Below are 11,329 nucleotides of genomic sequence, written 5' to 3'. Positions count from 1 at the left end.
ATTATGAACTATCAATTAAAAATACTGAACCCTATGCTTTCTGTTCTAATTTTTAGAGTTTAAAATTAAATATAGAAACTGACCAAATCTTGTTTAATTAAGGAAAATTAGTTATGCTTCTGTGCTGAACCTAAAAAAATTTGTAGATGTCCAAACCCCATTTAAGCACTGTTTAAAAATAGTGAGAGCCCCAGTATTAAAAAATTTAGTGTGGATATCTATTAAAAGCCATTTCTGCCCAAACCTTAGGAAAATCAGAAAGGCCTTATGAAAGCCGCCTAGAGGGGGGGGGGTGAATAGGGCGAAACTGAAATTCTCAAAAATAATCACAACTACAAGCCGGGTTAGCATTAGAAATTGTCGGCGTTTCGAGACCGGGGGTCCCTAAGCCGACGAGTGAATGTCGCCGCGTGCCCCAGCCCAGATGGGTCGGCGCGAGGCCGAGCGCGAAGGGGGGAAGTGAGGCGGCCGGAGACCGGCGTGAGAGAGGAGTGGGAATCTCGCGGCCTTCGTGTTCGTCCCGCGCCCAGGTCGGGTGCGCTTGCAGTAGGGGGTTACAAGCGTCCACGCGGGAGAGGGAGCGAGCGGCCTCACGCGAGCGCCTGTCTCGTCCTCGTCCCTGCGCGGCCAACCCTCTCTAAGAGGGCCCTGGTCCTTCCTTTTATAGGCGTAAGGAGAGGATCCAGGTGTACAATGGGGGGTGCAGCAGAGTGCTACGTGTCTAGCGGAGGAGAGCTAGCGCCCTAAGTACATGCCGTTGTGGCAGCCGGAGAGATTTTGGCACCCAGCTGGTGTGATGTCGTGGCCGTCGGAGGAGCGATGGAGCCTGGCGGAGGGACAACTGTCGGAGCTGTTGAGTCCTTGCTGACGTCCTCTTGCTTCCGTAAGGGGGCTGAGAGCCGCCGTCGTCACAGAGTATGCGGGGCGCCATCATTGCCTATCTGGCGGAGCGAGCCAGATGGGACACCGGTCTTGTCCCCCGTGGCCCGAGTCAGCTCGGGGTAGGGTGATGATGGCGCCTCCTGTCGACGTGGCTGGTCTGCGCCCTAGGTTGGGCGATGTGGAAGCTCCTCCGAAGCCGAGGTCAAGTCTGTCTTCCGTGGCCGAGGTCGAGTCCGAGCCCCTGGGTCGGGCGAGGCGGAGACCGTCGGCTGAGGCCAGGGCGTAGTCCGAGCCTTGGGGTCGGGCGAAGCGGAGTTCGTCGTCTTCTGGGGCTGAGCCCGAGTCCGAGCCCTGGGTCGGGCGGAGCGGAGTTCGTCGTCTTCTGGGGCTGAGCCCGAGTCCGAGCCCTGGGTCGGGCGGAGCTGAGTTCGTCGTCTTTCGGGACTTAGCCCGAGTCCGAGCCCTGGGTCGGGCGGAGCGGAGTTCGCCGTCTTCCGGGACTTAGCCCGTGTCCGAGCCCTGGGTCGGGCGGAGCGGAGTTCGCTGTCTTCTGGGACTTAGCCCGAGTCCGAGCCCTGGGTCGGGCGGAGCGGAGTTCGCCGTCTTCCGGGACTTAGCCCGAGTCCGAGCCCTGGGTCGGGCGAAGCGGAGCTTCCTATGGTGCCTTCGGCCGGGCCTGACTGCCTGTCAGCCTCACTCAGTCAAGTGGCACCGCAGTCGGAGCGGCGCAGGCGGCGCTATCCTTCTGTCAGGCTGGTCAGTGGAGCGGCGAAGTGACGGCGGTCACTTCGGCTCTGCCGGCCGGGGCGCGTGCGTCAGGATAAATGTGTCAGGCCACCTTTGCATTAAATGCTCCTGCGATTTGGTCGGTCGGTGCGGCGATTTGGTCAGGGTTGCTTCTTGGCGAAGACAGGGCCTCGGGCGAGCCGGAAATATATTTGCCGCTGGAGGGGGGCCTCGGGCGAGACGGAAATCCTCCGGGGTCGGCTGCCCTTGTCCGAGGCTAGGCTCGGGCGAGGCGTGATCGAGTCCCTCGAACGGACTGATCCCTGACTTAATCGCACCCATCAGGCCTTTGCAGCTTTATGCTGATGAGGGTTACTAGCTGAGAATTAGGAGCCTTGAGGGTACCCCTAATTATGGTCCTCGACAGAAATATAATCGAGTCCGCGAGAGAGGGTGCAAAACAAATCGCAAGCGAATAAGGAGTGTGACACGTGGATTTGTTTTACCGAGGTTCGGTTCTCGCAAACTTACTCCCCGTTGAGGTGGTCACAAAGACCGGGTCTCTTTCAACCCTTTCCCTCTCTCAAACGGTCCCTCGGACCGAGTGAGCTTTTCTTCTCAATCACTTGGAACACAAAGTTCCTACAAGGACCACCACAAGATTGGTGTCTCTTGCCTCAATTACAAGTGAGTTTAATCGCAATGAAGAATCAAAGAAAGAAGAAAGCAATCCAAGCGCAAGAGCTCGAAAGAACACAAGCAAATCTCTCTCACTAATCACTAGGGCGTTGTGTGGAGTTTGGAGAGGATTTGATCACTTGGGTGTGTCTAGAATTGAATGCTAGAGCTCTTGTAAGTGGTTGAAGTGGGAAAACTTGGATGCAATGAATGGTGGGGTGGTTGGGGTATTTATAGCCCCATCCACCAAACTAGCCGTTTGGTGGTGGCTGACTGTCGTATGGTGCACCGGACAGTCCGGTGCACACCGGACATGTCCGGTGCGCCAGCCACATCACCAGGCCGTTGGGATTCGACCGTTGGAGCTTCTGACTCCTGGGCCCGCCTGGCTGTCCGGTGCACACCGGACATGTACTGTAGATTGTCCGGTGCACCGTCTCGCGCGTGCCTGACTTCTGCGCGCTTCTGGCGCGCATTAAATGCGCCTGCAGGTGACCGTTGGCGCGAAGTAGCCGTTGCTCTGCTGGTTCACCGGACAGTCCAGTGAATTATAGCGGAGCAAATTCCCGAAGCTGGCGAGTTCCAGAGTTGCTCTTCCTTGGGGCACCAGACACTGTCCGGTGTACACCGGACAATCTGGTGAATTATAGCGGAGCGCCTCTGGATTTTCCCGAAGGTGAAGAGTTCAGCGTGAAGTCCCCTGGTGCACCGGACACTGTCCGGTGGCACACCGGACAGTCCGGTGCGCCAGACCAGGGCACACTTCGGTTATCCCTTTGCTCGTTTGTTGAACCCAACTCTTGGTCATTTTATTGGCTAAGTGTGAACCTTTAGCACCTGTATAACTTATACACTAGAGCAAACTAGTTAGTCCAATTATTTGTGTTGGACAATTCAACCACCAAAATCAATTAGGAAAATAGGTGTAAGCCTAATTCCCTTTCAATGTCCCCCTTTTTGGTGATTGATGCCAACACAAACCAAAGCAAATATGGAAGTGCATAATTGAACTAGCTTGCATAATGTAAGTGCAAAGGTTGCTTGGAATTGAGCCAATATAAATACTTATGATATGCGCATGGATTGTTTCTTCCATTCTTAATATTTTGGACCACGCTTGCACCACATGTTTTGTTTTTGTAAGTTGTTTTGTAAATCTTTTTCAAAGTTCTTTTGTAAATAGTCAAAGGTAAATGAATAAGATTTTGCGAAGCATTTTCAAGATTTGAAATTTTCTCCCCCTGTTTCAAATGCTTTTCCTTTGACTAAACAAAACTCCCCCTAAATGAGATTCTCCTCTTAGTGTTCAAGAGGGTTTTGATATATCAATTTTCAAATACTACTTTCTCCCCTCTTGGAAAATAATAAGATATCATTTTGAAATTTATCAATTGAGAATCATACCAATTGAAAAACTCATTTTTAAAATTAGGTGGTGGTGCGGTCCTTTTGCTTTGGGCTAATACTCTCTCCCCCTTTGGCATGAATCGCCAAAAACGGAGTCATTAGAGCCCTTTGAATTACTTTCTCCCCCTTTGGTCATAAATAGATGAGTGAAGATTATACCAAAGATGGAGTGATGCTCGGAGTGACGGCGAAGGATGAGTTACGAAGTGGAAGCCTTAGTCTTCGCCGAAGACTCCAATTCCCTTTCAATATACCTATGACTTGGTTTGAGATAGACTTGAAAACACATTAGTCATAGTACATAAAAGAGACATGATCAAAGGTATATGAATGAGCTATGTGTGCAAATCAACAAAAGAAGTTCCTAGAATCAAGAATATTTAGCTCGTGCCTAAGTTTGTTAAAAGTTTGTTCATCAAGCGGCTTGGTAAAGATATCGGCTAATTGATCTTTAGTATTAATGTATGAAATCTCGATATCTCCCTTTTGTTGGTGATCCCTTAAAAAGTGATACCGAGTGGCTATGTGTTTAGTGCGGCTATGCTCAACGGGATTATCCGCCATGCGGATTGCACTCTCATTATCACATAGAAGAGGGACTTTGGTTAGTTTGTAACCGTAGTCCCTAAGGGTTTGCCTCATCCAAAGTAGTTGCGCGCAACAATGGCCTGCGACAATGTACTCGGCTTCGGCGATAGAAAGAGCTACCGAATTTTGCTTCTTTGAAGCCCAAGACACAAAGGATCTTCCCAAGAACTGGCAAATCCCCGATGTGCTCTTTCTATTAATTTTACACCCCGCCCAATCGGCATCCGAATAACCAATCAAATCAAAAGTGGATCCCCTAGGATACCAAAGCCCAAACTTAGGAGTATAAGCTAAATATCTCAAGATTCGTTTTACGGCCGTAAGGTGAGCTTCCTTAGGGTCGACTTGGAATCTTGCACACATGCATACGGAAAGCATAATGTCCGGTCGAGATGCACATAAATAAAGTAAAGATCCAATCATTGACCGGTATACCTTTTGATCGACGGATTTACCTCCTTCGTCGAGGTCGAGATGCCCATTGGTTCCCATGGGTGTCTTGATGGGTTTGGCATCCTTCATCCCAAACTTGCTTAAAATATCTTGGGTATACTTTGTTTGGCTTAGGAAGGTGCCTTCTTGGAGTTGCTTCACTTGAAATCCCAAGAAGTACTTCAACTCCCCCATCATAGACATCTCAAATTTTTGTGTCATGATCCTACTAAACTCTTCACATGTAGACTCGTTAGTAGACCCAAATATAATATCATCAACATAAATTTGGCATACAAACAAGTCATTTTCAAGAGTTTTAGTGAATAGAGTAGGATCGGCCTTGCCGACTTTGAATCCATTAGTGATAAGGAAATCTCTAAGGCATTCATACCATGCTCGTGGGGCTTGCTTGAGCCCATAAAGCGCCTTAGAGAGTTTATACACATGGTTAGGGTACTCACTATCTTCAAAACCGGGAGGTTGCTCAACATAGACCTCTTCCTTGATTGGTCCATTGAGGAAGGCACTTTTCACGTCCATTTGATAAAGCTTAAAGCCATGGTAAGTAGCATAGGCCAATAATATACGAATTGACTCAAGCCTAGCTACGGGTGCATAGGTTTCACCAAAATCCAAACCTTTGACTTGTGAATAACCTTTGGCCACAAGTCGGGCTTTGTTCCTTGTCACCACACCATGCTCATCTTGCTTGTTGCGGAAAACCCACTTGGTTCCTACAACATTTTGATTAGGACGTGGAACCAAATGCCATACCTCATTCCTAGTGAAGTTGTTGAGCTCCTCTTGCATCGCCACCACCCAATCCAAATCTTGAAGTGCTTCCTCTACCTTGTGTGGCTCAATAGAGGAAACAAACGAGTAATGCTCACAAAAATGTGCAACACGAGATCTAGTAGTTACCCCCTTATGAATGTCGCCGAGGATGGTGTCGATGGGGTGATCTCATTGGATTGCTTGGTGGACTCTTGGGTGTGGCGGTCTTTGTTCTTCATCCTCCTTGTCTTTCTCATTTACATCTCCCCCTTGATCATTGCCGTCATCTTGAGGTAGCTCATTTGCTTGATCTTCTCCTTCATCAATTTGAGCCCCATCCTCATTTTGAGTCGGTGGAGATGCTTGCGTGGAGGAGGATGGTTGATCTTGTGCATTTGGAGGCCCTTCGGATTCCTTAGGACACACATCCCCAATGGACATGTTCCTTAGCGCGATGCACGGAGCCTCTTCATTACCTATCTCATCAAGATAAACTTGCTCTACTTGAGAGCCGTTAGTCTCATCAAACACAACGTCATAAGAAACTTCAACTAGTCCCGAGGACTTGTTAAAGACTCTATATGCCCTTGTGTTTGAATCATATCCTAGTAAAAAGCCTTCTACAGTCTTAGGAGCAAATTTAGATTTTCTACCTCTTTTAACAAGTATAAAGCATTTGCTACCAAAGACTCTAAAATATGAAATATTGGGCTTTTTACCGGTTAGGAGTTCATATGATGTCTTCTTGAGGATTCGGTGTAGATATAACTGGTTGATGGCGTAGCAAGCGGTGTTGACCGCCTCCGCCCAAAACCGATCCGATGTCTTGTATTCATCAAGCATGGTTCTTGCCATGTCCAAGAGAGTTCTATTCTTCCTCTCCACTACACCATTTTGTTGTGGAGTGTAGGGAGAAGAGAACTCATGCTTGATGCCCTCCTCCTCAAGGAAGCCTTCAATTTGAGAGTTCTTGAACTCCGTCCCGTTGTCGCTTCTTATCTTCTTGATCCTTAAGCCGAACTCATTTTGAGCCCGTCTCAAGAATCCCTTTAAGGTTTCTTGGGTGTGAGATTTTTCCTGTAAAAAGAATACCCAAGTGAAGCGAAAATAATCATCCACAATTACAAGACAATACTTACTCCCGCCGATGCTTATGTAAGCAATCGGGCCGAATAAATCCATGTGGAGTAGCTCAAGCGGCCTGTCGGTCATCATGATGTTTTTGTGTGGATGATGAGTGCCAACTTGCTTCCCTGCTTGGCATGCGCTACAAATCCTGTCTTTCTCAAAATGAACATTTGCTAGTCCTAAAATGTGCTCTCCCTTTAGAAGCTTATGAAGATTCTTCATCCCAACATGAGCTAGTCGGCGGTGCCAGAGCCAACCAATGTTAGTCTTAGCAATTAAGCAAGTGTCGAGTTCAGCTCTATCAAAGTCTACCAAGTATAGCTGACCCTCTAACACTCCCTTAAATGCTATTGAATCATCACTTCTTCTAAAGACAGTGACACCTACATCAGTGAATAGACAGTTGTAGCCCATTTGGCATAATTGAGAAACAGAAAGCAAATTGTAATCTAGAGAATCTACAAGAAAAACATTGGAAATGGAATGGTCAGGTGAAATAGCAATTTTACCCAAGCCTTTGACCAAACCTTGGTTTCCATCCTCGAATGTGATAGCTCGTCGGGGATCTTGGTTTTTCTCATAGGAGGAGAACATCCTTTTCTCCCTGGTCATGTGGTTTGTGCACCCGCTATCAATAATCCAACTTGTGCCCCCGGATGCATAAACCTACAAAACATTTTTAGTTCTTGACTTTAGGTACCCAAATGGTTTTGGGTCCTTTGGCATTAGAAACAAGAACTTTGGGGTACCCAAACACAAGTCTTTGACCCCTTGTGCTTGCCCCCAATATATTTGGCAACTACCTTGCCAGATTTGTTAGTCAAAACATAAGATGCATCAAAAGTTTTAAATGAAATGCTATGTTCATTTGATGCATTAGGAGTTTTCTTCTTAGGCAACTTAGCACGGTTGGTTGCCTAGAACTAGATGTCTCACCCTTATACATAAAAGCATGATTAGGGCCAGAGTGAGACTTCCTAGAGTGAATTCTCCTAATTTTGCTCTCAGGATAGCCGACAGGGTATAAAATGTAACCCTTGTTATCCTGAGGCATGGGAGCTTTGCCCTTAACAAAATTAGACAATTTCTTAGGAGGGGCATTAAGTTTGACATTGCCTCCCTGTTGGAAACCAATGTCATCCTTAATGCCAGGGCGTCTCCCACTATAGAGCATACTTCTAGCAAATTTAAATTTCTCATTTTCTAAGTTATGCTCGGCAATTTTAGCATCTAGGTTTGCTATATGATCATTTTGTTGTTTAATTAAAGCCATATGATCATGTATAGCATTAATATCAACATCTCTACATCTAGTGCAAATAGTAGTGTGTTCAACGGTAGATGTAGATGGTTTGCACGATTTTAATTCTACAACCTTAGCATGCAATATTTCATTTTTACTTCTAAGGTCAGAAATGGTAGCATTGCAAACATCAAGATCTTTAGTCTTAGCAAGCAATTTATCATTTTCATCTCTAAGGCTAGCAAGAGAAATGTTTAATTCTTCAATCTTAGCAAACAAATCATCATTATCATTTCTAAGATTGGGAATTGAAACATTACAAGCAATAGAATCAACCTTAGCTAACAAATTAGCATTCTCATTTCTAAGGTTGTCTATAGTCTCATGACAAGTGCTTAGCTCACTAGATAATTTTTCACATTTCTCAACTTCTAGAGCATAAGCCTTTTTAACCTTAACATGTTTTTTGTTTTCTTTGATAAGGAAGTCCTCTTAGGAATCCAAGAGATCGTCCTTTTCATGGATAGCACTAACTAGTTCATTTAATTTTTCTTATTGTGGAATGCTAAGATTGGCAAAAAGAGTACGCAAGTTATCTTCTTCATCCCTAGCATCTTCTTCATCACTAGAGGACTCATATCTAGTGGAGGATTTGGATTTTACCTTCTTTTTCTTGCCATCTTTTGCCATGAGACACTTGTGGCCGACGTTGGGGAAGAGAAGTCCCTTGGTGACGGCGATGTTGGCGGCGTCCTCGTCGGAGGAGGAGTCGCTAGAGCTTTCGTCAGAGTCCCACTCACGACAAACATGGGCATCGCCGCCCTTCTTCTTGTAGTCCTTCTTCTTTTCCTTTCTTCTCCCTTTCTTGTCGTCGCCCCTGTCACTGTCACTAGAAATAGGACATTTAGCTATAAAGTGTCCGGGCTTACCACACTTGTAGCAAACCTTCTTGGAGCGGGACTTGTAGTCTTTCCCCCTCCTTTGCTTGAGGATTTGGCGAAAACTCTTAATGATGAGCGCCATTTCCTCGTTGTCAAGCTTGGAGGCGTCGATAGGTGTTCTACTCGGTGTAGATTCCTCCTTTTTCTCCTCCGTCGCCTTGAATGCGACCGGTTGTGCTTCGGACGTGGAGGGATCGTCAAGCTCGTTGATCTTCTTCGAGCCTTCGATCATGCACTCAAAACTTACAAAATTCCCGATTACTTCCTCGGGGGTCATTAGTGTATATCTAGGGTTGCCACAAATTAATTGTACTTGAGTAGGGTTAAGAAAAATAAGTGATCTTAAAATAACCTTAACAATTTCGTGGTCATCCCATTTCTTGCTCCCGAGGTTGCGCACTTGATTCACCAAGGTCTTGAGCCGATTGTACATGTTTTGTGGCTCCTCCCCTTTGCGAAGTCGGAAGCGACCGAGCTCCCCCTCGATCGTCTCCCGCTTGGTGATCTTTGTGAGCTCATCTCCCTCGTACGTGGTTTTGAGCACATCCCAAACCTCCTTGGCGCTCTTCAACCCTTGCACTTTGTTGTACTCCTCTCTACTTAGAGAAGCGAGGAGTATTGTTGTTGCTTGAGAGTTGAAGTGCTCGATTTGGGCAACCTCGTCCTCATCATAATCTTGATCCCCTACGGATGGTACCTGTACACCAAACTTAACGACATCCCATATACTTTTGTGGATTGAGGTTAGATGAAATCGCATTAAGTCACTCCACCTAGCATAATCTTCACCATCAAATGTTGGTGGTTTGCCTAATGGGACGGAAAGTAAAGGTGTATGTCTAGAAATGCGAGGATAGCGTAGGGGATCTTACTAAACTTCTTGCGCTCATGGCGCTTAGAAGTGATGGAAGGCGCGTCGAAGCCGGATGTGGAAGGCGATGAAGTATCGGTCTCGTAGTAGACCACCTTCCTCATCTTATTCTTCTTGTCGCCACTCCGATGCGACTTGTGGGAAGAGGTTTTCCTCTCCTTCCCCTTCCCCTTGTTGCGGGACTCTTCCGATGAAGCTTTCTCGTGGCTTGTAGTGGGCTTGTCGCTGATCTCCATATCCCTCTTGGCGTGATCTCCCGACATCACTTCGAGCGGTTAGGCTCTAATGAAGCACTGGCTCTGATACCAATTGAAAGCCGCCTAGAGGGGGGTGAATAGGGCGAAACTGAAATTCTCAAAAATAATCACAACTACAAGCCGAGTTAGCGTTAGAAATATAATCGAGTCCGCGAGAGAGGGTGCAAAACAAATCGCAAGCGAATAAGGAGTGTGACACGTGGAACCGAGGTTCGGTTCTCGCAAACCTACTCCTCGTTGAGGTGGTCACAAAGACCGGGTCTCTTTCAACCCTTTCCCTCTCTCAAACGGTCCCTCGGACCGAGTGAGCTTTTCTTCTCAATCACTTGGAACACAAAGTTCCTACAAGGACCACCACAAGATTGGTGTCTCTTGCCTCAATTACAAGTGAGTTTAATCGCAATGAAGAATCAAAGAAAGAAGAAAGCAATCCAAGCGCAAGAGCTCGAAAGAACACAAGCAAATCTCTCTCACTAATCACTAGGGCGTTGTGTGGAGTTTGGAGAGGATTTGATCACTTGGGTGTGTCTAGAATTGAATGCTAGAGCTCTTGTAAGTGGTTGAAGTGGGAAAACTTGGATGCAATGAATGGTGGGGTGGTTGGGGTATTTATAGCCCCAACCACCAAACTAGCCGTTTGGTGGTGGCTGACTGTCGTATGGTGCACCGGACAGTCAGGTGCACACCGAACATGTCCGGTGCGCCAGCCACGTCACCAGGCCATTGGGATTCGACCGTTGGAGCTTCTGACTTCTAGGCCCGCCTGGCTGTCCGGTGCACACCGGACATGTACTGTAGATTGTCCGGTGCACCGTCTCGCGCGTGCCTGACTTCTGCGCGCTTCTGGCGCGCATTAAATGCGCCTGCAGGTGACCGTTGTCGCGAAGTAGCCGCTTCTCTGCTGGTTCACCGGACAGTTCGGTGTACACCGGACAGTCCGGTGAATTATAGCGGAGCAAATTCCCGAAGCTGGCGAGTTCCAGAGTTGCTCTTCCTTGGGGCACCGGACAATGTCCGGTGTACACCGGACAATGCAGTGAATTATAGCGGAGTGCCTCTAGATTTTCCCGAAGGTGAAGAGTTCAGCGTGAAGTCCCCTGGTGCACTGGACACTGTCCGGTGGCACACCGGACAGTCCGGTGCGCCAGACCAGGGCACACTTCGGTTATCCCTTTGCTCTTTTGTTGAACCCAACTCTTGGTCATTTTATTGGCTAAGTGTGAACCTTTAGCACCTGTATAACTTATACACTAGAGCAAACTAGTTAGTCCAATTATTTGTGTTGGACAATTCAACCACCAAAATTAATTAGGAAAATAGGTGTAAGCCTAATTCCCTTTCACCTTAGAAATTAATGACCAATGGATGAAATTATTTTTCCTAGTTTGCTTAAGTAACA

The sequence above is a fragment of the Zea mays genome, chromosome 3 (genome assembly GCF_902167145.1).
Source record: "Zea mays cultivar B73 chromosome 3, Zm-B73-REFERENCE-NAM-5.0, whole genome shotgun sequence".
NCBI classification, from domain to species: domain Eukaryota; kingdom Viridiplantae; phylum Streptophyta; class Magnoliopsida; order Poales; family Poaceae; genus Zea; species Zea mays.
The sequence above is the reverse complement of the archived record's forward strand: the minus strand, read 5'-3'. Positions refer to the sequence as shown.